This window comes from Doryrhamphus excisus, linkage group LG10, assembly GCF_037039965.1.
Source record: "Doryrhamphus excisus strain RoL-2023G ecotype Guam linkage group LG10, RoL_Dexc_Guam_v1.1, whole genome shotgun sequence".
Taxonomy (NCBI): Eukaryota; Metazoa; Chordata; class Actinopteri; order Syngnathiformes; family Syngnathidae; genus Doryrhamphus; species Doryrhamphus excisus.
Window position 1 is genome coordinate 21171800 of NC_136366.1, and position 27910 is coordinate 21199709.

The following is a 27910-nucleotide window of genomic DNA, read 5'->3' on the forward strand; positions in this document are numbered from 1 at the left end:
TTTATACTGTTTTCTAATTTAGTCCCACAATCGTCAACAAGGGTGTAATTTGCTTTTAATTCCGAGAGACCTCCTCTGTTGTTGTTCTCTATCAATCTTTTTCCTAAGTTTATGTTCAGTGTCCCCAAACTATTCTAACTCCTGTTAAAAGCTACTTATGTAGCGATGGGACAAGTAGTCAATTGTCGTATCATTTCAAATCTTTTCAAATTGTATGAAAAAAACTGATAGCAATATATTTTGTAACGGTGCTGGATTCTAGCATCAATGAGGACGATCGACGAAGAGCCCAGAATGAAAGGACACAGTTTATGTAGCAGTTACCATACTCCTCCGGAAAGTGAAAGTTAAGCTTGTGTAAGAGGGGTGGTTCTAAGTATGCCGATTCCGTGTCAAGAAGGCTGAATGTATAGGTGTAATAATAATATCTAAGAGGTATAATCAGCTGAAGTCCTACTGGTGAAGTATTACTAGCACATACAGTGCGGTATAGATTTAGTCCTGAAATCTAAATTGTAAACATTTACTGTTTTTGAATCACTGAGGACAATACCTTGAAGCCGAGTGTACTACAGTAGAATCAGACGTGCGCTGAGTAGGAACGTCAACGATACTGGTGTTTTGTCACACACATTAATGAACATGCTGCCTTTTTTTTCACTCACTCCAGTTGGCATTTTATATGTGAAGAAACTAATTGAATATTTCAAATTTTGTATTCTGCCTGCCTTGTTTCATCGATATTACTTCCTGTCTGTAATGCTGTGGCAGCAATTACATATTTGCCAGAAAGTGCAGAGGTGGGCAAATGCAGTAATGACAAGATTGAACATTTCCTGAACACTCAAACAGGGTCCCTCTCTTACTCCTTCTCTTTTTTTTTGCCTTCGTTTTTTTCTCCTCTTTGCCATGCTGCGGTTGTCCCCTTCTTGCTTTTAAGATGATGCATTTTATATCAGTTTCCTCCACTCAATTTGTTAACAAAAATTGCTTTTTCCCACCGTGATGTGACTATTGTATATTGTTACTGAAGTAAATGAGCTGTTGAGTTGTAGCTCGGGGCTGCTTCGAGATGCAAGAGAAGCGTTGTACAAAATGAATGAATGATTGAACAATTTATTTATTGTCTGTATTTTTATTTAGTTTATGTCTGATTTATTTGTTCTTATTTAAAATGTACCCAAAGTGGTAGGATGAACCCTTCAGAGCTTGGAATGTTGATCTCAAATGGGGGATGGGGGTTTGTTTGAGGATGTGTGCAAACATAAAACCTCAATTTTCATCATTAACCCATGCCAAACAGTCAAAAAAATACAAACTTGGGAAAAACGAGTGTCGCACAACCTTTTACTTTTATTGGAACAAGGCCGCACGGTGTACCAAAGTGGTTAGTGCACAGCCCTCACAGCTAGGAGACCCGAGTTCGATTCCACCCTCTGCCATCTCTGTGTGGAGTTTGCATCTCCGGGTACTCCGGTTTCCTCCCACATTCCAAAAACATGCTAGGTTAATTAGCGACTCCAAATTGTCCATAGGTATGAATGTGAGTGTGAATGGTTGTTTGTCTATATGTGCCCTGTGATTGGCTGGCGACCAATCCTCTGAAGACAACTGGGATAGGCTCCAGCACCCCCGTGAGGTTATGTTTGTCTGAAACATTTGTTTGTCGAAACGTTCATAAAGTTATATGTGAAATGCAAATACAGTTTTCATTCTCAAAGTAAAGTATTACATGCCTTGTATTCTTTATGCTATGACATTAAATATTTTTTATAGCATTTCTAAAATGAATAAATCAGTTATGAAATAAAGAATGAATGAAAACATTCAATATCATAAATATTTCAGAAGTTGGCAATTTCAAAAGAAATGACTGTCCCGGAAGGTACGACTAAGTCATCATTTAAAAAATGATACCCACTCCTGCTTCCGTGGTGCTAAGCTATGACTGAATATTTAAGCTATAGCAATAACTACGCCTGTCAATGCATATTGCATCCCTTTACAGGAGGAAACGGTGTCATTCACATCATGTTGCTTACATTAGCTTTGCATTCTTGCCAATAAAAATGGTGAGTACGTAATAAATCTAGTTTACGGAAAGCTGCGTCTTCCTTAAAAACTTGACAGGCCCTGAGCAAGGATTGACTTCTTCACTAACCTCATTGCTCAGGGTCGTTGTGAGCAAGGTGTATTTTTTTTTCTGAAACCTTTCCTCATTGCTGACTTCATCACAAGCTCTCCAGTCAATGTTGTTATGGGTTCATATTATTATTCCAGGCATGGATTATGGTATCACTGATGCTTTCAGTGTAGGGTGAGTGATGTAAATTCAGCTGTTACAGATTCCTTTTTTTATATATAGTTATGCACAGAGTTATGTGTGCCTGTGAGCGCTCTCCGAGTATGCATCCTACTTCATAACTGAAGGAAGCACTGAGATGCTTTGGGCTAGCAAGCTCTCCGTTGGCGAGAGGACACACGCAAGGAATCAACTGTTTTCAGTTATGGGGATTGTGATTTTGATTGTGATTTTCTTTCAAAGTCAGGTCAAAAATTGTCTTTTTGTCACGTCTATAAGTCAGTTGGACATTGGAGTTTACTAATGATCTTCATCTGTCATGCACTCACCCCCACTTGTCATGACATGGTTAACTTAAGGTATAATGGCACTTCCTTTCCATCGCTTTGCTGTATGCACTGTGAGTCCATCTTACCTTATTTATGTCTGAGACGGCTTAATTTCTATTATTAATGTCTATATATTGGGTCATACAAGTGTAAAAGTCACTATAGGGTTGTTATTTCATGTCTAGGAGGCTCTAAAAAAGCTAAAGCTTGTTTTTAGAATCAGGTTTTCTATGCTCTTCCTATGGAAAACTTCCATGTATTAATGTTGAATCCTACTTCGTCAAAAATTAACTTATAAACGAGGGACGACTGTATTGTAATTTATTGGCTCACACATGTTGCTACACATGACATGTATACTCTCTCAAGACCAAGATGATGATGATTTCCTTTCTCAGTCGAATCTTCACTTCAAATTGAAAACTTCAATATAAGTCCCGAGGTGTCTCTGCCAGATGCTTAAAGACCCGTTTCCTGTCTGTCAATTTTCTGTCTTGGTTTTTCATTAATATAGCAGAGACTCCCTCCTGTTACAGTAAAATTGGCCGAGAGAGCAGCATCCGAAATAAAGCATCTGTGGCAGTGATGTCAGATGACAGTTATGAAGTAGATTACGGGGTTTATTGTCTCAACTATCGTCCTTCTGTTGGCCCTCTTACCCCAGCTACATGGAACACATCTCATCCTCAAATTATCTATTGCTTCGTTTTCAAATTATGGAAGCCAGTTTATGTAAATATTATTTGTTATTATGATAACTAGTTTCAGTAGTGCCCTAACTTTTTGTCGTTTTGTGTTGATTTGCAATACACCACTACTGCAGAGTGCTCCCCAATAATCCTCCATGAGCCCTCGTCCCTATCGACTGTATATATTCCTATTGCTTTCTTCCTCTTAACTGGATCCACTTGCTAATAATAGCTCTGGCTTAAGCAGAACCGGATGGGAAACAGAGCAGAAGAGAAAAACTGGGGAACTGTTGGCTGGGTTCACATTGTGCAGTGTACTCTTATGCTCATATGGCTCAGTGATTTATTGGCGTATCACCACTAGACTACCAATTTAGTTTTCTGTCTTTGTTTTATACTTGCTATAGAAGTCACTCGTCATTGTCTCTCCCATGCTACGAATACGAACTGCACTTTTGTTCAAGATAAAGCATCTTTTATTGAACACTTCTGTCAGGCATTTTTGTGCTGAGTTTTTCTTCCAACAGATGGATGAAAGAGATAATTCAGAGCATTTTTTAATGCTAAAGACTTTGGCTTCAGCCCTTAAAAACACAATGATTTGGAAGTGACGGATTACTAATGAGGAATTCTACCCAATCTTTTGGACTGCACATCTGTAATCCTGCTTAATGTAGTTTTATGGGATCACAGATCAAAATTTTGAGATGCTGGCTTAGAGCGTCTCCAATAGTATGGCCATGTATCGAACAGCGCTTACTGCTTCTGATTTTAGGCAAATACCCCATTGACAAAACACCTTGAGCCCTTGAGTCCGTTGAGTCAAAACATTAAGAGAAAAAAGTTATAATATAAGTTGGAATTTGTCAAGAATTACATTTAAGTAATTTTAAAGATAAAATAAAAATAGATGTATTTATTTATTTATTATTATTTATAAATTATTAATTCATTATTTTTAAGTCATAGTATGAAAAACAAACAAAACAACAAATTAATACAATTATGTTTTAATTAGTTTGCAAAAGTTATAATGTTACATAAATAAAGTCAAAATTATGAGAAAAAATTACAACAGAAATGCATAGAACTACTGTAATTTTATCATTATAAATCAAAATAATACAAAAAAAAGTCGTAATATTGTGAGAAATGCACAAAACTAAATTTGTAATTTGGGGGGAAATTAGGATGAGGAAAACATTTATGCATTTTATGCATTCTTCTCACTCACATAAGCTTGTACTTCCTGGGCTCTTATTTATTGATGATGGGAGTCCCAGTGCTGTAGTCATTGACTAGTACTCCAAAACGAAGTACATATTGTATATATTGGACACTAATGGTATGGGTAATTGTAGAGGCGTAAATTGCCAAACCAATAGTAGATTATGTTAATCGGGGCTTGAGCTGTATTATGACCCAAACCAAACAATTTTACCCATTCACATCCAAGTGACAAGGCACGATTTGTGAGAAGCTCGGCCTTTAAGGACAGACACACAATGAAAAAAATATCACTTCCTCTTCTCTTTTACATTCTTTTTTGCATTCTCTATGAATTATTTTTGGCTTTCCATCTAATGCTGTCAAGAAAAAGACCCAAGAGAGATGCTTTAGTGATTTGCGTGTTGTTTGTTTAATGTCGGCACACTTTTTTTGTCAGCTTTTGCGACCTCTTCATGTCCTCTCTTTGGAGGATTGAAGAAGTGCTGAACTGAAAAATTTGAATGTGAAGGAAGTAAACGAGAGAGGAATATGAATGTTTCTTCATGTGGAGAAGTGTCCGTGTCCAGCAGAGATGTAGAGAAAGTGTGGTTTGATAAACAGTTTCTTAGCAAGCGCCATGGGGGAAGGTAATGGTAGAAGGTAATAAAGAGCTTCTTGGCCGTGTTGACTGACTGAGGCTGACTGACTTGGACTAGACTAGACAAGTAAAGAGCCTCTTTACTGGATATCAAGGTCAGACACATCCACGGTATGGTGAATATAGGTAGACTCCATCTTTTCAAAAATCTGATTGACAGCATTTAAAGTTTTATTGAATTATTTTCCCCCTCCTTTAAAGCTCAAATGCCCAATTTCAGCGTTGAGCCTCTTATCCACGTGTACCTGTTCTGGTTAAACCTCAGCCATTCTGCTGTAATTGAGTTATTTCAGCTTTTATATTCGACACCAGACCGCTTTATCAAGATCGTGACGTGGCTGCCGCAACAGCCGTTTTACAGCATGGGCAATTTGGCTCGATGCGCACGGGATGCTAAGTTACCATGAACCCGAGACTAGCGTGTGTGTGTGTGTGTGTGTGTGTGTGTGTGTGTGTGTGTGTGTGTGTGTGTGTGCTAGCAGACAGCGTGAAAAGCGTGTAATAGGCTCACCTGTCTCTGGCTGCAAACTGATGGGCAGGTGGGGAGAATTGAAGCCAGATGGAAAGAAGAAGGTGGAAAAAAAATGCATGCAGAAAGATAACCTCACTAATACCAGCCGACTGTGGGGGGGGTGCATGGGTCTTAGTTTTGGGCTGCCTAGATGCAGCCTTTGGATCTGCTAAAGAATGAGAGAAGTGATGGAAAGGATGATAATGAATAAATATTGACAGGTGGGTGGATAACCTTGGGCAGGCAGGAACTTGGCTTGGAAGCTATTGATATCTCCGCAGGGGTTTTACGCACAATTCATCCATTTTTTATCAGCCCCGAGGGCGTTTCAGTCCAAGTGTCCAAATTATGCCAATGTTGGTTTATTTATGAATTATTTTTAATATCTGGAAATGACAGCTTGCAGGATGGGCTGGCAAATATCAAAGATATCGGGAAGGATAAATCCTCATTTGCTAACTTTGACTTGTGGGTACATTGTTGTCATGTGACTGACTGTGGATTGTTCTTGACAGGGCGAAGAGGAGCTTTCTGCTGACAATTCAATCCTCTTCAAGGTAATTTTGTTTTCTTCATTTTGTCTGAATAAGCTGAAAGAATGTGAGGCTTTTCATCCCGAAAGCTGCATCTTTTTTTTTTTTTAATGATTCAAACAAATTTCCCTGCAGACTTTGAACCTGGCACTTTGAAAGAGAGCATACTGTGGACATGTATGTGGAATCTGTACCCTCATCAGCCACTACATGGCTACAGTGGTGTAGCCCACAGTAATAGACACTATTAACCCTGGACTGGTCACCAGCCAATCACAGGGCACATATAGACAAACAACCATTCACACTCACATTCATACCTATGGACAATTTGAAGGAATGAAGAATTGATCCCAGAAAGCACCGCTTGGTACCTCCAATAGCCTCCACGTCAGTCGCCCGTCTGTGTCCGTATCTGGTTGTCGTGGTGACATGTGTGTGTCAGCGGTAGGATGCGTGATGTGCATGTGTGTCTGTGAGATGGCGGGTGTTGAAAGGATTCAAGTCAAGGTGGATAGAGTTCCTCCACCCAGAAAGCATTCACGTACACACACACTTGTACACAAAATATCCAGACAGAGCAGACGCTCGTATAGAAATGTATCCAGATTCCACGCAGGCCACTGCGATACATTCATAGTGACAGCTCAAGAGTATAAGGTTACATAGTCTGGGTCTGCCTCAAGGCTCTGAACATTTATGTTTGTTTGCTTATAGAATGACTATCTCATTGAATTAGTTTTTGCGAGGATAAATAATGATGGTTTGTTTTCATATCTGAATCACTCATAATAATAAACACACATGGACACCAGCAGTGCTAATATATATATATATATATATATATTTCTACATTCAATAACAGTGCTTGATCAATGCCACACCGGTGCATGTGTTTAGATTCCACTGTTACTTTGGAAGGGTGTGATGTGGAACATAAGAAAGAAAGTGTCCCCATTGTTTTAATAATATTCATGCAACAGGCTACATTGACATCCATCATTTAGTATAACTCAGACTAGGAAGAAGCAGACAGATTTATTAGACCAACAATGAGCACAGTGTGGGACTGTTAGTCCAATTCCATATCATTCTGCACAAGCTCAACTTGTTAGATATTATTACACTTTTGGATCCACTCTATTAGCTTAGTGTATTTTTGCTCACAAAAGGCCTTCTTGACACATATACTCACATAGCACAATATAAGTTGCACAACACTTAGATATGACTCATGGGAAAAAACATTGGGACAAGAAGTAAGCCCACAAAAGATGAATTGTTCCCGCTCTCTCTCTCTCACACACACACACACACACACACACACAACCTTTGCTTTATAGAGCAGCACAGCCACGGCTTTATATGATCTGTATACCCATCATTTTGGGCTCTTGGTCTATTTTCCTTGTCAATGTAGAGTCCACCACTGTAACAAAATATACTGCTCTTCTTATTTTTTAATACAGCTTTATAAACCTTTCAAACCAAGAACCGGGAAAAAAAATGCTTTTCATAGTAAATCAAAGCCTGATGATATTTAACCGAATTAATTTTATGATGTTAATCTTGCAAACCAGACAAAACCTGGTACTTCATGCGTTTTCCTCTCGGGTGATACAGGTCAATCTCACTCACTTGAAACGCATTTTCACAAATCATCCACCATTATCTCTCTCCATGCGGCATTCAAAGAACTTCAAGAAGCTCAATTCTTCCTCACCTCTGGCTGGCAGCTCCCTTATCGGCATTCAGGTCAGCAAAGTGCACCATGTCAACTGTACGAGTGTGCGTCTACTGCCTGTGAGTGTGTCTGTGTGTGTGAGGTCGCCAGTAATGTGAGAGTGTGTGTTTTGATCCCTCGGTGTCGCCTTGTCACCCTAATTACTGTCACACATGGTCAGTCTGTGTCTACTTTGACATAAACACAGATACATATTTTAGGCGTGGATTTGTGCAGAATATCGAATGTGATATGTGTATAATAATAAGAATAAAATAAACTTTGTAAGGCTCAACAGGATACTCGTAATGGCAGTAAACTACTAACAAAACTATCACTGACTCCCACCTCTGACCTGAACACGTTTGACGTCGGTATGCTGAGATAAAGCATATCATACAAGAAGAGCGATATCCTCAGGATGCCAGCAAGGCATGATTCCTCTCTCTTGTTCATGTTTTGATGGCAGGCTGTGTTGACAGCGCGCGTGTAGCCTCGACGCACGGACGAGGCCAAATTAAGATCCACGCCAGTCACCATCGCCTCGACCTACAATTTCTGACAAGGGACTGATGAACTGAGGAACTGTATTAAGCCGGCTGTGTTCTTACTTTGCTGACACGGCATTACATTGAAACATCCAAATTTCAACATGGACACTTGGGAAATCCTGCCAGAATCTTTTTAAAATTATGTCTCCAACCAAAAAAAATTGTTTGTACGTAAGCAAATGGAGCACGGTTTCAGTTCAGCAAGCAATAAACGAGTGTCTCTTTATTGAGTGTATCAGTTACACAAATGTTTTCTACATTTGCTGGTGGTCCCAGAAGGTAATCCATGCTAAAAGCTAACATGCCAGGCCCTGTGTTGCTGACAAGACACTGGATGCCGTGACAAGCTGTTTGCTATTCCACACCCACGGCAACATGGCTGGGGTCACATTGGCAAATCTAGTCTGGGGAAACCTGAGCCTATCTTTCCAGCAAACCTTAGGTGTGCATGCATGTGTGTGTCCATTGATGGGGATTAGCAAAGTTGTGAGCTTGGCTCCCTGCTTTTTGCTGGAGGTCAATGCATGTGCGCTGTAATGTGTGTGGTGTGTGTGTGTGTTTGCAAGGCTGGCGGGGGTTAAGGCCCGGATTGCAATGACAATGGAGAGGAATTTAAATGAGAGAAAAAAAGAGGATCGGGAACGTTTGCTCGGAGGATGGAAGAGGCTTTGGCACCATTGTTATTGTTCTTCTTCTTTGTCATTCTGCCTTCCTTTATCGCTCTATTACAAAACTGCCTCCTACTCCTGGCTGCAACTTTCCTCACCAACTGTCAGTCCTTCTGACTGACCCCAAGTCACAGGATTGTGCCTGAATACGAGCTGCACTGCCGAGGTTATTGAAGTACCGACAGTACGTACGCCCGTGCTTTAAATCAGTGGTCCCCAACCAGAACGGTATTTATTTATTTCAACTCTACATCATACAGTATCTGTATTTCCCATTGTCTTTCTCTCTGGCAACCCCCTACCCCCACCTACCTTATTTGTCCAGCAATCTGTGGTTGTATGCAGGCCAGGCTCTACTCAAACAGGCTCATTGATTGTAACCCCCTCCCTCTCTTTCTTTCTGTGTCTCTCCCACTCATAAACACACATGCAAACACACTTTCTCTCCGCATCTCTGTTCGTCTGCCACAGCCCCCGCCCTTGCTTAGTAACGGCTCTAATAGCAATCAATTAGGAAACTTCAGAAGGCTGAAATAGGAGCTGTGACAAGGGGCATCCGCTGAGCTGGCAGGCGGAGGGAGCGCTTTGGAGCGATGGGATGCAGCGAGAGAGAGAAGTCCACGTTGGTGTGGAGGGATGAGCTAATGGTAATAATGTGATTGATGTGGCCACAGCAGCTGAAAGTCACATCATTTTTCACACCAGGTATTGATCTGTGACAACCTCCTCCTTTTAGCTCTCAGGCTCAGTGGATGGGGAATGGTGCTCATGCTGCCACGTTAAGGGGGTTGTAGTATGCCCAGCGGAAATATATACAGTCACTCTCCTGAAGGATGCTTGGAATTATGGGCAAAAAATATGGAGGGTACTCGTTGCGACAAGGGGCATAGACAGATGGGAGACAATCAATGTGTTAAATGGCCAGTTATTTTGACTTATTACTTCAGCCAAGTGCAAATTGCAAGGAAGGAGGTCATGTACGGGTTGCGATTTGTTAGTTCACCGATGTATTGATTTCTAGAGGAAAAAAAAAACTTTGTCTAGTCATGGTGCAAAGACCGAGGAAGAACCCATATCTTTTAGAAACACAATGTTTCTGAAATGTTTGGTCAAGTTACCAATTTTGCAATTAGGATATTGTACGTCAGCTCTATGTCTATCTACGTACGTCTACCTCAAACATGGCAGGCATTCTGCATTAAAAATCACTATATTTTACCCTTAAAAATACGAGCTTTTACCGAAATGTTGGTAAAGTCAAGACTTGGCCCGAGCACCAAGTGATTTTCAGGCCAGGATGTGTTATGTTTTTTATTATTATTATTATTCCACGACTTTCCTTGCATTCCCGGTGGCCTTAACATGCATGAAAACTCAGCAATGTTTGCACAGCCTGTTGGAAAATGGTGTATATCGGGGGTTCCAAACACAAACCACGAAAACGCACTCTGTAGCGCCCCCTCTGAACTTTATAAAAGCTGCCCGGTTCACCAATCTTCATCCTAATTGATATGGACGATGAAGTTGACACCGAACACCTTGTGTATTGGTCACTTCCTGAGTTAGGCAACAGAAAATGAGTTGCATGTGAGTTGAGGAGCCTGCTCGCAGCTTTAATTGTTATTTTTACTGAAATAATTCATTAAACGCTCATGAGAACTGGCTGTTGTTGTCTATTAGAAAACATAGCATTCTGACCTGGATAAGTGACCTGGACTGTTACAAGCTCAGGTTTTTGAAGAAACAGAGATTTACCAGTCTCTAACGCAATCATGTAAACGTGTCCCTGCTGGTGAGCTGGGTTGAAGTCTAACCAAACCAGGATGTAATTCACGTTGAAAATGCTCAATGCAGTTCCGTTTGGAAGTAGTGAATTGATTTAAATAGCTTGAAATAGCTTGTCAAAGCCTTGAATCTCCACGGGAAGCCACAGTGTTTTCACAGCATGCAGCTATAGCGTCTACTGTAATAGAGTCAAGAGCAGCTGATCAAACAGTCCCGACCTTCCCGATTTTTTTATTTCAATTTGTTTGCACATGTTGAACAGATTGCTCCCAAGACGCAATCTTTGTCAATCAAGCTTTGCTAGAATAGTCTTTTGTAGAAAAACACTGAACTTCTCCTTCCACAACCCCAAGGCAAATATTATAAATAGCATTATTAACTGGAGATTATCCTTCAGAGAAACCAGCATGTTGTTCCTTTGCAAAGTTGTTGCAAGAGATTATCACATATTTCCCAGAATTGTTTGCTTGAAAACATGTAAATCAATAGAAATTGATCATTTGAATTAAAATACACTTTTTCTAGAGACCTTGTACACATGAAGCTGTATGTCGTCCTTGGGCTTACCTTGAATACGGTAGGAAGGTAATTGCATTCAAAATGCTTGTGCCAGCAACTGATATGGTGGTTTGTACACATAAATGAACGATTATCCCTTCCTCAGTAGTATTTCAATTCAGAAGAGCATCGGCCAAAAGCCTTTCCCTTGGGGGAAACATGACGGAAAATAATCGCATACTTGTGCGTGTGCATGTGTGTGCGACCAAAACCAAATGAGTCGAGAAGGACTGTGTGTGAGGCAGCAGGATAGGGAGATGGGATGATCAATACTGAGACGTCAGGAGGTCTGCCTCTCCCAGAGAGAGAGGGAACAGGACACCCAACACTGAGTGGAGGAGAGAGGGAGAAAGCAATCGAGTGGAGACAGTGAAGAAAACAAGTCAGGAGGAAGAGGAGGGGAGCGAGGGTGCAGGAAAGAACAAATGAAGGGGTGTGTGTGTGTACGGTGGAAAAGTATCAAGGAAGAGAGACAGATGGAGATACTCGTACAGAGTACATGAAGGGAGTGATGAAACAGCAACTGAATTGGGTGAAGCGGATGTAGAAGACTAATTAATAACTACTGTTTTCCTACTTGGTATCAGTGTGTAATTATCTGAGTATAATTCAAATGTTGAGTTTTTTCTGTCTAATGTGTACAGTAGTTTAGATGTCATGCATAGTGCAGAGTTAATTGTGGACTACATATTCATCTACGACTATATCTCCTAGAGCCTGCAGTTTTTGTGATAATTTCAAATTTCTAATCTGTTCAGACCCGTCTGACAGCAGTTTGAACCGCACAAGCACGGCCTATTGCAACGTGGTATTGAATCCATGGTTGGATGCAGTACGACAGTTATTTTTAAATGTCTTGAAAGACCCTGAGCTTTATGGTAAATGGACTTTTTGAAGTGCTCTGTAGCGCCACATTTACCAGGAGCAACTTGGGGGTACGATATCTTACCAAGAATACTTATACAGGGAGGACGGATGATTGAACCAGCAACCTTCAGGTTGCATCTGAACCATTTATGAATAACTATAAGACAGAGTATTGCAGTCATCAATTGTTCAGTGTCCTCTACAGTAGGCTAAATAGTTGATGAGTGTTGGATGCCCAGTGAGTTTCTTCACCTGAAGAAACCTTCCCTAGTGTTCACATGCGTTCAATTCCGGTGCTGTGAAAGTTCACAATGACTTCTGAAGAAATCAAGGGAATGATTTACATCAGATTTGAACTGTAAGATCAGAAAATGTAACCATCAAAGAACTTTTAACGAGAATTCATCCATAAAATGGACAGCTGAACACCACTTCCATGTCTTCCTGCCAACCTCCACCCAACTCCTCAAAGTACGCCACAGTGTCTTTACACCATGCACCTTAAAATGCAAAAAGTGTTCAGACCTTGACCTGGTGATGCATTATTGTGACACAATATGCACGCCCTCCTCAAAGAAAGGAAAAGAAAGAGCGTGAATGTATTTATAACATTCGTTTTGATGCATAATTCCGGGAACATAAACATCAAATGAAGAAAGAAGTGAAACTTTATTCCTGAAGATCTAAAAGCTTCGACTTGACACCCTTAATGAATATTTAAGACCTGATGACCTTACCCTGCATATGTCAGTGAATCATTTATCATTCTCCTCCCACATCTCTATTTTTATATCTTTTGTTGTCTTTTCATCTTTTTTCTCCTTTTGACATCTTTTTTTCCAACTGCTGTCATCTCAGATTTGAAAAATCTTTAATCAAGACAGAAGTTCGAGCGATGAACAAGTTAGTTGATGGTTGCAAACCCAAGATAATCCGAAGCTCTGATGTTTTCTACCGACTTCTGTACATAGTTTAATTTTAACATAGTGTATAGTAACCCTATAATATTCAATGTACAAGAACATGTGAACGGTTACTTAATGGGATGATATTCTTTGAGGCATGACAGGTTTTCAACACGGAGCAAATGAAGGTTGTGAGGCATCTCCGACTCATGATGTTTTATCTGCTTTGTATAATGACAGGAAAAGGAGGCTTTTATTGGATTTCACTTAACACTTTTCTGATCCTGTTCGTTCAAAAATTCTGGAATTGAAAGCTACACGGAGGAAACATGCATATTTAGTCTTTGGGGGGAGGGGGGTGCAGTTAATTTACAATATTCTAATTCACACAATCTGAGGTTTTACAATTCATTCATTTTCTACCGCTTATCCTCACAAGGGTTGCGGGGGTGCTGGAGCCTATGCCAGTTGTTTTCGGGTGAGAGGCGGGGTACACCCTGGACTGATCATCAGCCAATCACAGGGCACATATAGACAAACAACCATTCACACTCACATTCATACCTATGGACAATTTGGAGTCGCCAATTAGCCTAGCATGTTTTTGGAATGCTAGGCTAATTGCACGGGGAGAACATGCAAACTCTACACAGAGATGGCAGAGGGTGGAATCGAACTCGGGTCTCGGATCAGTTTTCAAAGCAAAACACCTTCTTTCACACAGAAACGACCGAATACATTGATGAGTGCAAGCAAGTTTCTAGTGTCACATGCTCCAGAAAAATATACTGAAAATCGAAATGGTGTGAAGTGTGATGACAACTATTCGCAGTTCTGGAGGATCCAATTTTGCTGTGGGAAATACAGTGGTTCTTTGATTCCCATTTGTTGTCATTCCTGTCAAAAGAGATGGTTTTGCATTATAAGACTGCTGTTCTTTTAATTGGCTGCATGGCATGGTTAGCACACAGGCCACACAGCGAGGAGACCCAAGTTCAATTCCACCCTCGGGCATCTCTGTGTGGAGTTTGCATGGAGTTTGTCTATATGTGCCCTGTGATTAGCTGGCGACCAGTCCAGGGTGTACCCCGCCTTTCGCCCCAAGACAGCTAGGACCCTCGTGAGGATAAGCGGTAGAAAATGAATGAATGTTCTTTTAACGTGTTTTCTATTATTGTTGTAAGCATGCAGCAGTAACTATGCAGCAGTCAATAAAAGTTGGACATATTCGACTTATCGTGTATGGAGTCAAACAAACATGGCTCACTACTACAATAAGCTAGTATTTGCTTTCATTTCTCTCCCAGCTAATTTGACATATAAGCAAATGATGTAGCAGGACTGTCACATGTAAACATATAGTATCTGCAAGATGGAAGTCAGGCATCAGTACCTTGAATTTGGCAGACTGGGACTGTGATCCCTGTTTTCAGAGAGGATTTGGCGATTTAACTACTTGGGAGTTTTCATGCAGAAAATGTTGTGTTAAGGGTGGTATTTAGTGTAACAGTCAATGGTTGTTTGTCTGTATGTGCCCTGTGATTGGCTGGCAACCAGTCCAGGGTGTACCCCGCCGACCCTTGTGAGGATAAGCGCTAGAAAATGAATGAATGATTGAATAACATCCTGTTGCACTTTTCTTAGTCGGAAGTCAAAACTAGATTAGAACAAATATCACAGATAGTAATGCATGTATTTAATAGTGCATGATGATGAAGCTAAGACAGACAACCAGTTTTCTTGGATGTGTGTTGGATGAGTTTCCTTGTTTATTTTTGGAGATAAGTGATTTGCTTTGAGACTCGGGCAGATGGCTCAGAGGTCACACAGTCGAGCATAATAACACAAGGCTAAGGTCATGCTTTTGGCCCTTACAGAGGTATCATCTCACAAGGGTGTGTGTGTGTGTGTGAGGAAAGACAAAGAGAAAGTCAGATCGGGCGAGACAGTGTGTGTGTGATGGGGCATGCACGTGTGTCCTCCAGCGGCCATGATGCATTAGAGTAACCCGATCCTTCTCTTCCCTTGTGGGTTCTAACCTTGGGACAGACTGGGATGCAGGTTGCAGATTTACTCCGATAAACATGTCTGGATATACCGACTATAAGTACATCAGATCACAGAAGTATCAATGCAATGTAGAAATTAAATTGTGTGGCTTAACCAAATCATTGTTTGCAGTTTCCATTTCCATGTTTGTGTTTATCTTCATCAAGAACAATGCTTTCATGTATTCTTTTTTTTTTTGATACATTCAACTCCCAGTCCAGTAGGTCACAACTGTAAGATTTTTTACGATTTTTCACTTTCCTCTAATTTTTGTGGTTTTTAAAGCGTGACAAAAGAGTGAAAATGAATTGAATCCCAAACTATCGACCTAACCTTCGAAATCAAATATACTGTATGTGTGTCTGTCTGTATCACGGGACAAACACAGACTTCTCTGACACTCACATTTGGTTGATGTAACCCCCTAGACGAGATAAGATTCACTTCAATGGGTCAGGTTGAAAACCGGCATACCCACTTGAAGATTAACCTTTGAACTCTAATATTAAGAAAAGACCTGAGTGCAAAGAGGTCATTTACTTCCTCACTGAATGGCATTCTCCCAAACACACATGCACCCAACATACCACATGTGCACACACACACACTCGGTGGTACTGAGAGGGCCTTATTATGTGAGCCAGAGGAAATGCAGACGCAGCAGAGGACAGGCCGCCCATTGATCCGAGTATAGACTCGTAGACTTCCCTGACTTGCCTCTCCTTTCTCTCCCACTGCTACATCACACCGTCTGTCCTTTTTAACCCTTTCTATGTTCTTTGTGTTCTTTACTCCACCTTCCACACATTTTTTTTATGCTTCTGTGTTCTACCAGCCACTCGATCTTCTCATTACACCACCAGACACCCATCCTTCTTCTCCTCTTACTCAAACCGTCTCCTCTGGTCTCGAAAGGGCTTCCCCACTCTCTCACATTCTCTGGGACTAAGGAGGCAAAGAGGCTTGTCTGAGAATCAAAGTGTTCTTGCATTGATCCTGAAGGGCCAGTCCTGTTCAACCACTATCGGCTTTCAAATAGGTGAAAGAGAGGCAAGTGTTCCGAGGGCTGATACGTGATAGCACCTTGTTTCACCTACTATCCTTGGAATGTTTGGTAGGAACCTTGAAGTGGAGAACAATATAATAATCAAAGGTGAGGACAAGAGCAACACTAGACAAAAAAGAAAACACAGTTGGGTGATATAAGTTGAGTCTGTATTAACTTTCTTTTTCCTAGGACTTGTCTTTGGGACCAGAGGTGGGTTCAACACTCAATGTAGACCAACCACAAACAAAACATCCATCACTTAGTGTATGCACATTCTGTCATTTCTGTTCTGTTTCAGATTCGCAAAATTACACCATATTGACACCAATATAACCAATATAACTGATATTTCATTTGCAAACAATCACAAAAATAAAGCCAAAAGTATAGAAAATAAATAAGAAGCCGACATCAAATACAGCAGGAGTCAAAATGGAAAGCCACAATAGGAAAAGGAAGTAGAAGAGAATACAGCTACAAAGTTGAAAGGGTTGGTGTGGCGGGGGAGTAGTCATGTTGAACAACAAGTAGTGAGGATTAACCCCTCCACTGCACGACCAACACACACCTCACACAAATACACACCCACTCTCGGGGCCTGGGAAGACGGGGAACTGCTGCACAAAATTAATTAGCAACTAAGTCAACTCCAACTCGGCGTACGTGTATGCGTGTTCCTTTTCCTCTCAAAGAGAATCATCTTTATGCTGTTTGTTTTTTGTTTGTTTTACACCTGTGAATTGGCAAATCCCTCATCAAAGACTCAAACATTCACACAAATTCTTTTTAATGCTTTTAAAGAAAAAGCCTCCTGCATTTTGATAGTGTATATAATCACACGGTATATATGACTCATTGTCCGAACCACTCTCTGAACTTTATTGAGCGGCTCTGATACAAAGTCTCCTTTCTGTCAAAAGTCATTATTGATGTGCTGTTTGCAAATCTGCACACAATTTCTACTACACAAAGAACATAGTTGTAGTGTAGGAACTCAGAAAATCTAATAACACGTGTGACCTTTTGTGTCCGCCACAGTCACACGCGTTATAGCCTTAGAAGTGACTTGAAAGCCTTCTGTTTTGTTTCTAATACACACCAGCTGCAAAATAAGAAGCTAGGCTAGAGGTATGGGGCCAAATTACTCGAAGTGAATTAAACTGAATGAAAATCATGTGGTGTCCAGTCATCATGATTGTTATCACCAGCATGTTTTGTGAGTGCAGCATTTTACTCACACTATTTTTCATGAACATTGTTGCTCATATTATGTAATTCCCATTAGAATTGGCTAATTGCTCTCTTTGGAAGACGATATCATTGGTTTGATACCACCTTCATACAGCTGGGTTGTGCAGAACAGCAACAGTAGATCAATCATAAATCGGAAAGACATACACACTGTGGTGTTTTGCAAATTCTGCGCTAACAAATGAGCTCCCCTTCAAGGGTTGTAAAAGACTACTAAAACTGCGGGAAACTTTAGCAAACATAATGAGTTTGGAATGACAAATCCCCAGCTTGAAGTTGTTGTTCCCCAATGAACAACTGGGTTCAGTTTGCAAAGCAATAAAATACAAATTATGACTTTGCTACCCAATATGCTCTTTCCAATTGTCACTTCTGTTGACGTTTTAAAAACATTTTACCGCAATGAGATGCTCGGGAGTGATCATGCTTGTCCATTACTTGAATTTGAGCTCCATCTTTAGGAGGCAACAAGTGAAATGACCTTGCTGACGTCCAAGGTCATCCACGCTTGCCTTAACAGGATAATGTTACAATGAGCACATAGCCTACAGCATCATGTCCTCTGGCAATTTACTATTAAGGGAAATTGTCCTAGTTTATCATTAATTATTCCCATTTTAATTACCTCATTATGTAACTCATAAGCATAACAATATTTACTTTAGGAACAAAGCACACCCAAAAACACCATCATAATTGTTTCTTTTAATAAGAATAGTGGAATGAAATATTTCCCACTGCCTTGTATTTATCGCTAAGTCCCATTTGAAACACAATGACATTAAAACAAATTGCTCGGAGATTGCTTCCAGTTACAGAGATGCTATAAACGTGTAATTTAATCTACATTTGTAGTTTCGCGGCCCACCTTTAATCTTGTATGCATGTTCTGTCAGACTCATACGGCGCAGCGTTACTGTTCGGTGGAGGCTTTGAATGTGCCACCAGATGTTTTCTTAGTCGTAATGTGTTTTTAATCACCAATCCTGAAGTCAAATGCCAGCAGGCAGCTTCCAATCTGATTTGCGTGGCTTGTTTCCCTTCATCTCTTCTCAACAGCTCAGAGAGCAGAGGGCATCAATCACTCCTAACTAGACACACTCTCAGACTTTTTATACATCACATTCATTTTTTTAGGGACATGGGTGTCAGCTACATACATGGATTTGGTGCACATGTCCACATATATGTTATATACCGTACATTAGGGGTGTTTGCGGCCCTAAACGAAACAAAAACTGCAAAATTGCAAAAGATACAGCAAAATGGTATGTGTTAAAAGAGAAAAAGTGAAGATTTAATTTAAAAATATGAAGCTGTGATATGAAAATATTTTTTTTCCTCAGAATCTCATTCACCATAAATCAGTATAAATACGAATGATAATACAAATAATTTACAAAATGTACAACATTTGTGTACCACTCATAGAGTGTCCACAATTGTACATGTTTATGTCTTTATGGCTCCCTGATTAAGTTTGATTTTGCTGAGAACGCTCACTTTTTTGGCGGTCCTTGAATGCACCATAGTTAGCTTAGTTTTTTTTTAATCTATTTTAAAAAAATACATATCAATTGCCCTCCGAATCCTTTCTCTTTTTTTTTTTTTTTTTACTTTTTTGCCTTCTTACAAAATAAATACAACAAATAAACTATAATATATAAATATTAAACTGCTCCCACATTCTCTTTTTTAAAAATATATAAAATATGTAAAAATATCAAAGTGGTCCCCCGTATCCTTATATATAATAATATTATTATTATATAATAATATTATTAGAATATAAATATAAATAAAATTATAATAATATAATGCAATCTTTGTCTACATGGTTATTTTACATAGTGACACATACTAACATAGTATACAGAAAATCTCAATTAAACCAAGAATGATTATTGCATCTGTGCAAAATGCGACGCATGCAACCCTCGCCTCAAATCGTTAATCGCTGCCCTGTTGAAGCTGAAGAGCATTTAATGCAGTTTTTCATTGATTCTTTTGTATCTCATGGCAATAAAGTCAAAGAGAGAATGTTTCATGTGCGGCTTTCACAGGGTGCTTCACATTCTGCATTAAAAGCAACAGAAGCTGCAAGGTCAGCACTTGAAAAGTTTTTTTTTTTTTTGAGTTTTAAGAGATAAGATAAGATATGCCTTTATTCGTCCCTCAGTGGGGAAATTTGCAGTGTTCTGATGTGCAGTGTGAACTACACAACCTCATATGTATGGTTGCCATTCTTTCTATTTGGTGATAAAAGCACTTCGCTTTTGTCTATTAGTGAATAGATACACATGGATGTATTATGATATAATAATAATGATATAGCATAATGATAATAAAAGTTCTTTCAATCAATCAGGCATTTACAAGTATAGCTGTGGTTAGTTAAGAATGCTGCCGTGTAAACAGCCCCTTAAAGTGGATGTGAACTGTTAACAAGTGTCAGGTTTTCCCCTCTCTCCCCACCTAAATGGTCCTTAAGTACTAAACTCAAACATACTACCACAGGCACTGAGCTGAGAAATCCTGCCAATGTCACTTCAGAGAGGCACCTTCGTTTATGGCCAGATGATTGATCCTTTTCAGTCCAGGAGAGTCCTTAGGAAACACTTAAAGCTCTAAGAACTGGCCCTTTAAAACTCTCACAAACTCATTTGACCATTGGAGAAAAAAAAATGGTCCTCACCATGCCTCTTTAAGTAGTCATTCCATTTCAATGTTCTTCCACATTAAAATGATGATTTGCGTTTGTTTTTATGTCACGTATTTATTTGTCTTGTGCATCTCTTTCCCCTTGAGACAGCTTCAGACATGTCAGCGCCTCCCGTCGCACACACAAATACATTCAAAGACACACACACGGACGTGTCAGCACCTTCATATGGTCCACATGTCATTAGGGAGGTCCACATGGTTCATATAAAAAACCCGTCCAGCGGGAAGCACGGAAGGGAGCGGGGCAACAAAGAAAGGAGAGCAGAGATTTGAGTGAGAAGGAGGCGGTGTAAAGGGACTTGAAGTAATGCAGGAGTTGAGGGGAATGGACGGAGGAGGATTTAAAGGATCACCTGCCACTTGAGTGTTGCTTTGTCCATTACTGGATCCCAGGTCTCAGAGGTTCTAAGTGGCTGATAGCGATGCACATGACATTCTCTCCCACTTCATTTTCCTCTGTCAATCGTCTCGGCTTTAATTGTTTGGTCCCTCTTATCGACATTAAAAAAAAAAAAAAAAAACGTCACCCACCCTGGAGGATACGTTTAATTTCTTTGTTATAAGTTTTTACATACACACACTTGAAGGGGAATTTGTAAACTTTCATAGTCTGACGTCAGCAGCAATTTAGCCACCTTTGTAGACACCCACATTAATAATGTTTCCATTTCTCCACACCTGCCAACATTGATGATTTTGGGAGTACCACCGCTCCCCGACCCGCCAATTTGATTTGTATTTGTGGCACATGTTCTGTTTACAACAGAAGAGCAAAAGAAGTCCTGTAAATAACTAATCCAGGAATGGTGAGTTTTCTCCTTGCTTCTCATGCCACCCTTCCTCAACAAATGAACCCCCCCATCTTTGTAATCTGGCCTCTCTCTCCTTCTCTTTCTTTGCTTCCACCTGACTGTTGGTCTTTATTGTCGTCTTCCTCTCTGTGGACTAATGAAAGTCTGCGGTGTTGGTCTAATCCCCTATAGCTGTGTGCTCACAGCTTCTTTGTTGGTCAAATCTGACTAATGCCTTCCGTCTCACTCTGCAGCACAGGAGGCCTTTACCTTTCCTGTCAAGTTACAGATGCTTTGGGAAATAAGTGATTTAGCTGGAAATGTACGGGTCGGCCCTTTCTTTGTGAGCACCGCATTTTCTCATAGAGCAGGTCCAATAGTACTCACCATATCTGGAACTGATTGATTGTCGGAAAACTGCTTTTAGCTTTGTGCATTTTCAGTGCAATATGTCTAACAAATGCGTGAATGGTGGTGGTAGGATTTGCCACTTCTGATGGGTGATCGCCTCATTTTGATGTATGAGCCGCAAGACGCTAATTAATTCATTCATTTTCTACCGCTTATCCTCACGAGGGTCGCAGGGGTGCTGGAGCCTATCCCAGCAGTCTTCGGGCTAGAGGCGGAGTACACCCTGGACTGGACGCCAGCCAATCTCAGGGCACATATAGACAAACAACCATTCACACTCACATTCATACCTATGGACAATTTGGAGTCGCCAATTAACCTAGCATGTTTTTGGAATGTGGGAGGAAACCGGAGTACCCGGAGAAAACCCACGCATGCACGGGGAAAACATGATGAGAGATGACCGAGGGTGGGATTGAACTCGGGTCTCCTAGCTGTGAGGTCTGCGCGCCAACACATCAATAATTCATTCATTCATTTTCTACCAATTATTCTCACGAGGGTCACGGTGGTGCTGGAGCCTATCCCAATTTGGGCAAGAGGCAGGCTACACCCTGGACTGGTGGCCAGCCAATCACAGGGTACATATAGACAAACAACCATTCACACTCACATTCATACCTATGGACAATTTGGAGTCGCTAATTAACCTAGCATGTTTTTGTAATGTGGGAGGAAACCGGAGTACCCGGAGAAAACCCACGTATGCACGGGGAGAACATGCAAACTCCACACAGAGATGGCCAAGGGTGGAATTGAACTCGGGTCTCCTAGCTGGGAGGCCTTCAAGACGCTAATATTTATCAATAATAGTTCAGTTAGTTAAGTTGATGCCCCTCGGACTAGTTGACAAATAAGCCAAAAACTTACCACTTCCACACATAAAGAGGAAGACCTTTTTTTCCATTCCATCTTTTCATTCATCTCAGCCATGGCCTCACGGCTCGGCTCTGCTCATGTCTTCTGTAGCTTAACCTATTTTATGAAACAAACTCATAGCAACCTTATAAAGATGGTATTAACGAGACATTTTCAAATAAATAATGAACAACAAGGCTTACCTAACGAGATAATATGTAAAGGGTTACGTCCAACCTCCAACTAAGCTTCTCGGGGTTTTATTTGTTGCAAAGGACTTAATGCTGTTCCCCTAGCAGAGGTGTGCAAAATGTCACGATACATCAGCTCTAGGGCGTTTCATTCTGATGCAACAGGAGGAAGTTAAAGTCGAGAGCAAGCCCTTTACAGCGGCAACTCATTTCAATTTTTCATTCACTGTCACAGTTGTCAATATGGATGAGTATAAAAGTGGAACATCGGCAGCCCCAAGCCCATTCCCTTTCTCATTACAATAGCTCTGAATACCCTTTGTCGTTATTCACTTTGACCAAATGAACCTCCAGTCCCTTCAGATGAAGCAAAAATTGTACTTTTTGAAACATCTTCTCCAAGCATAATTTGCTGGTGAATGGTCCGACCATTAAATATGCACAGGGAAAATGTTACTATTCAAAATCATCACAATGCATTGCAATCTTTAATTAGGCTATTTAACTGTACCTTCTCTATTATCCCATCCCATGAGAAGAACATGGTGGATATGATTAATAATGTATTTTTCTAATAGGGTTTTACTTGGTCATGAGCTTTGGGTAGTAAGGACAGGATGGCAAGTCCAGGCAGCTGAAGGAGTTTCCTCCGTAGTGTGGTTTGGTTCAGGATATCTACCAACATGTACAAATTTATAGTACTGAACATGCAGTTTGATGCTCTCCATTTTGTTGCATTTTCTTGGTTTCATTTTTAAGTTCATTCTGCACAGATGAATAAATATCAGTTTCTCTAGTATTTCAAATTGAAGGGGGGCACGAAAACATTTCTGTCCCTAATGCTCCTAGGAGTTCGTGCCAAAGATTATGAGTTCGTCGCGTAGTAGCTCGCTGCGGAGCCGAATTAATGTTCGCTCGGATTGTTGCCATGTTGCCATGATTCAACGTTATTCCAGTGGAGCAACATGGCTTGCGCCATTACATTTCAGTGGATTCCAATAGGCAGGTTGTTTGTGACATTTGGTTCCACTTGCTTGATGCAAGTGGCGCGACGAAGATTTTAAACATTTTTGAAATTTTCTTGCCTCCAAACAAAATTTTTGCCACCGTTACGGGCCACCACGAGCCAGTTGGGAGGCAGTTTGAGCCACTACACGCCACTAGGCACCTTATTGGCAACATGAGGCGCCACAGTAAATTGCATTGGCGTAAACTGGCACCAACTGGCGCTGGCCCAGTGGACTATTAGCATTCGAGGGGGCATGACAGATTAATTCGGAAGCACCATTCTGGAGTATAGGGTATTCTTGTATTCATTATGAACCACAATGCATCTCTATTTATAGTTATGTTATATTTATGTCATTTTATTATACAGTAAAGTCTCGTTATATCGATATTCTCGGGAGTCGGAAAAAATACCGATATAACCGAACTATCCATATATCCGATCCTGCGCCGAACTGCATTAAAAGTGTGCGGATCTTTGATATGGCACGTAATTTTCTCCTTGAGTTCATGGATTGCGTATCTAGCATGCTTTTGTACTACAATACATTTTGTACTACAGTAAATAAAAATAAACTTACGCTGTAGTGATTACCGGTTACCGGGACATAATTCACCCCGGAACTATCGACAAGGAAGGTGTTGCCACCCGGAGGGGTAGGCGCGAGGGACGGGTGTTTTCCGCTGTGTGTGCTGCACTCTGGTGGTGGAAGTGTGAAAAATAAAGTTGACTGGAAGCAGCCGTTCGCCGTGTTCTTTTTTGGTATTGAAATCCTTAAGCAAAGATTGATTTAAGCTGCTTTTGTATCGATATAAGCAGACCAAATTGGCTGGCGGGAGATGAAAAGGGCATCGTAGTAACCGGATTATCATAATAACCGGGTATCGTACTAACGGAGCTAATTATATCATAAAAGACTAGAAATTTGCCGGGAAATGAAAATAGTATCGTAATAAGTAGTAATTCGTTTTAACCGATATCGATATAACAAGACTTTACTGTATTGACTATTATTATGTTGACTCCAAGTGAGCTAAGATCCAAAGGTTTCTAAAAGTTATCCGTCCTCGAGGTCAGGACATATATATGCATAAATGTTGGTTGAAATTACAACTTTAGCATCTCTTCAAGGCTCAACAGTGAATCCTTGAATATGTGACCTGCTTAGCAGTATTGATCTGACCTTGATGTACTTATGCAACACTGCATCGAGGCATCCGTATCACCCGAACACTTCAGTTTGACCGAAGGCAGACCATTTTCAGCCTCAACTTTGTCATCAGTCATCGTCGCAAGTTCATTCAAGCACTACGCACGTTGACCCTCAAATGACTCCTCCATTATAGGGCAGACAGTGACCTCAGTTAACCTCAGTCTTCTCCCCGAAGACGCATATAATGTTAACGGCCCATGTTGAGTTCTCCATACCCCAATAAAAAATATGCAAATGCTTGAATCGATGTACGTGGGTGAAGCAGAATGACCTGTCAAAAAATCTGTACACATGATAAATACAGTTTGAACGCATTCTTCGGTTTATTGATTCCTCTGCTCGATCTACCATTTCCTTGTGCTTGCTGCCGGCATTGCAGCATCATAGACATGAGGAGATGATGTGCTCGCTCGTGTCCCGGGGTGGTTTGTATTGATGCTACATCGGTGTATGAGAATGTGTGGATGCACATGGGCGTGTGTGTTCATTTGTATGTGTGTGGGAGAGCTTGGAACTGTACACAATGCTGACAGTGTTTGTAATATTTTGCAGCCATTAGAGTGCCTGTTTATGGAGAGTGTGCAATAAATCATGACAAAACATAAGCAAACACAAGTGAGTGTTTACCAGTAAAGAAAAGCTGTTTTCAGCTGTTAATGACGTTGTGCGGTTCAACTGTTTCCGCCTCTCAGCAGTGATGGGAGCCGATATTTAATAGAAGGTGTTACAGGTTGGTTTTTAAACAAGGTGATCAGAATTTGTCAAGAATGGGGCTCATTTGTTTTCAATTTCATATTGATTGTGAAAGCTATAATTAGCATTAGCTGTCAATGCGGATGTTGCAACATCCCTCCCATAAAAACAAGTGTAAGTTCTTATATAAATGGAGCCTATAGTCTGTAGCTCAAAGGCACATTTCGAAGTTGGGTATGATTACAGAATAGCCTTTTTTTATTCTCATATTATGATTTGCTGCAGTAAAATCACACAGCTCATTATTTTTAGTATGCTCTTAACCTGTAAAGAATTACAAAGTACACCCGAGGATAATCAATTCAGTAAACTAAGCTTTTTCTGTAATATAAAGTACGGTTACTGACATATGTCACCTTAATATTGAAATGCTTTATTTATATTCATTCATTTGTCTTCTTAGTAGGACAGGTCCTTTTAATTAAAGAGAGCACATTTAAAGAGCAGCGGCAACATTCTTGTCCACGTCATTGTTTACAGCCTCGCCACAGATCCACAAATAAAGCTGAATTATCCACTTTAGGAAATGACATTCTTTTCACTAATTCAAATTAAAATATGTCCTTAGTAGTGTAAAGGAGTGATTCTCAACTGGTTTGACAGTGAATGCTAGCGTTAAAACTGCTAATGCCAACTACTAGCTCTCTGTGTGGCTCAAACTAAAGATTATTTAACATGAATTCTTGTCTATTCTATCTCTACTTGGTAGCTGAGCAGACAGATAACAGATGTGTGCCCGAAGAGGAGGACTCATTGCCGACCACACTTTGTCACAGGCACCTTTGATGCCATGGGTGTGAGGGCACGTCCTGCTTCTATAACGCCAGGTTTCAAACAGCACTACCGAGCATCGCCGCCACATATAGGAGCATTAAAAAATCCCTAAGGAAAAGTGCAAGATTAAGACCCGGCACCAATTGAGAATCACTGCTGTAAATGTAACTGATTTAGGTGAACATTTGATCAAGAAATCCCAGGACATTTTGATTCCAAACCAGTTCTCCTATGTGGGAAGTTAAACATGCAAGTCAGCCAAAGGTGAAGTCTTGCTCTGCCAAAACAGATTTTTAGCTTAGAGGGTCTCAGGCAAGACTCTTGTGATTCATAAAGGGTGTGTAAATGTCCGTCTTTGCGTGTGTTTGATCGCTTGAAAGGCATTTCAACTTTTTAGACATTCCCAAAAGTCACAGAGAGAGAGAGTGTGTTGTGTTTTGAAAGTTAAAAAAAAAAACTTTATCCATGTCTGAATCTTCGAATGCGGATTATAGAGCTAAAAATGTTAAGCTAAATCATGAACTGGAATCAGTATTAGTCCTGTTCCTGCAAACCTACAGATAAGGTGTACTCCTCTCGAGGTCCATCGGGTCAAGAAGCCAACGAGCGTGCAATTTGAAGGAATTCCCAAATACATGAGCGAGGCGGGGGTTGAAGGCACATGCATAGAACAGCAAGCCATCAGACAGTAAGAGCATCAACACGAGGGACTGTAAGAGGGTTAGGGTGAAAGGTGTCCCCACCTCTGACAGAAACTGCCATGAAATCAGCTCCCCTGCTCCTTCCCTCTTTGGGTGTAAAACGATGGAAGACTTAAAAGAAGAGCACAGACACTAATCCTCACTTTGGCCCTGCAGGCTCAAGGATTTGGGACTTCCATCACTTAATATGTGGAGGAAAGTCGGGACCCAAGAAATATGTTCTCTGATTTTTATCAACATTACAACATTTACAAACTCTTTTTTTCAGTCCAGCATTTTCGATTACCACACTTATGTAATGTAATTATCTCATCATAGAACAAATTTCATTCCTCCCCCCCATAACTTTTCCTTATTGTCTGGCTTTAGCCGCCTTCATCCAACCTCTTTGTCTCTGCTTCGCCTCGCATCCCTTCCTCTCCATCCTTCTCAGCAAGACTCCGTTAATACGCCTCTATCTCTTACCACACCGAAAACCAATTTAACTCTCCAAGCAAATCTGTAAATTTCTTTACTGCTGCCAATTCGCAAAGAAAAGACATCCAAAAGAGCTACGATTAGCAACCTAGCCACTGGGAGAGGTTTTATGAGAGATTAGGCTTTTGCAGCTCAGCTATGAATCACTGTGTTAATTAAATTATTCAAACAATAACGCACACTAACTTCTGGCAATGTGAGAATGAGGAGTCTCAGTCACTTGGAAGACATGGCTAAACTTGGTGTACTAGGTAATGATGACATCCATCTGATGTGTTGGGCTTTTTCCTAAATCCTGCAGGGAAGCGTCCAGATTCATGAACTTGACAAGATCTTGTGTCAAATGCATGTCTCAAATCATATATATCATAT

At 40.5% G+C, this 27910-nt stretch overlaps 1 protein-coding gene across 2 annotated transcripts in view; it reads left to right on the forward strand.

The window, feature by feature from the left end:
- Positions 1-27910, forward strand: part of cntfr (ciliary neurotrophic factor receptor) — a 221541-nt gene that overhangs the window by 50101 nt on the left and 143530 nt on the right. For both annotated transcript variants that reach the window (XM_058050882.2, XM_058050875.2), the window contains exon 2: positions 6214-6255. The gene's annotated coding sequence lies outside the window, so the exon portion shown is untranslated. The remainder of the gene's footprint in view (positions 1-6213; positions 6256-27910) is intronic.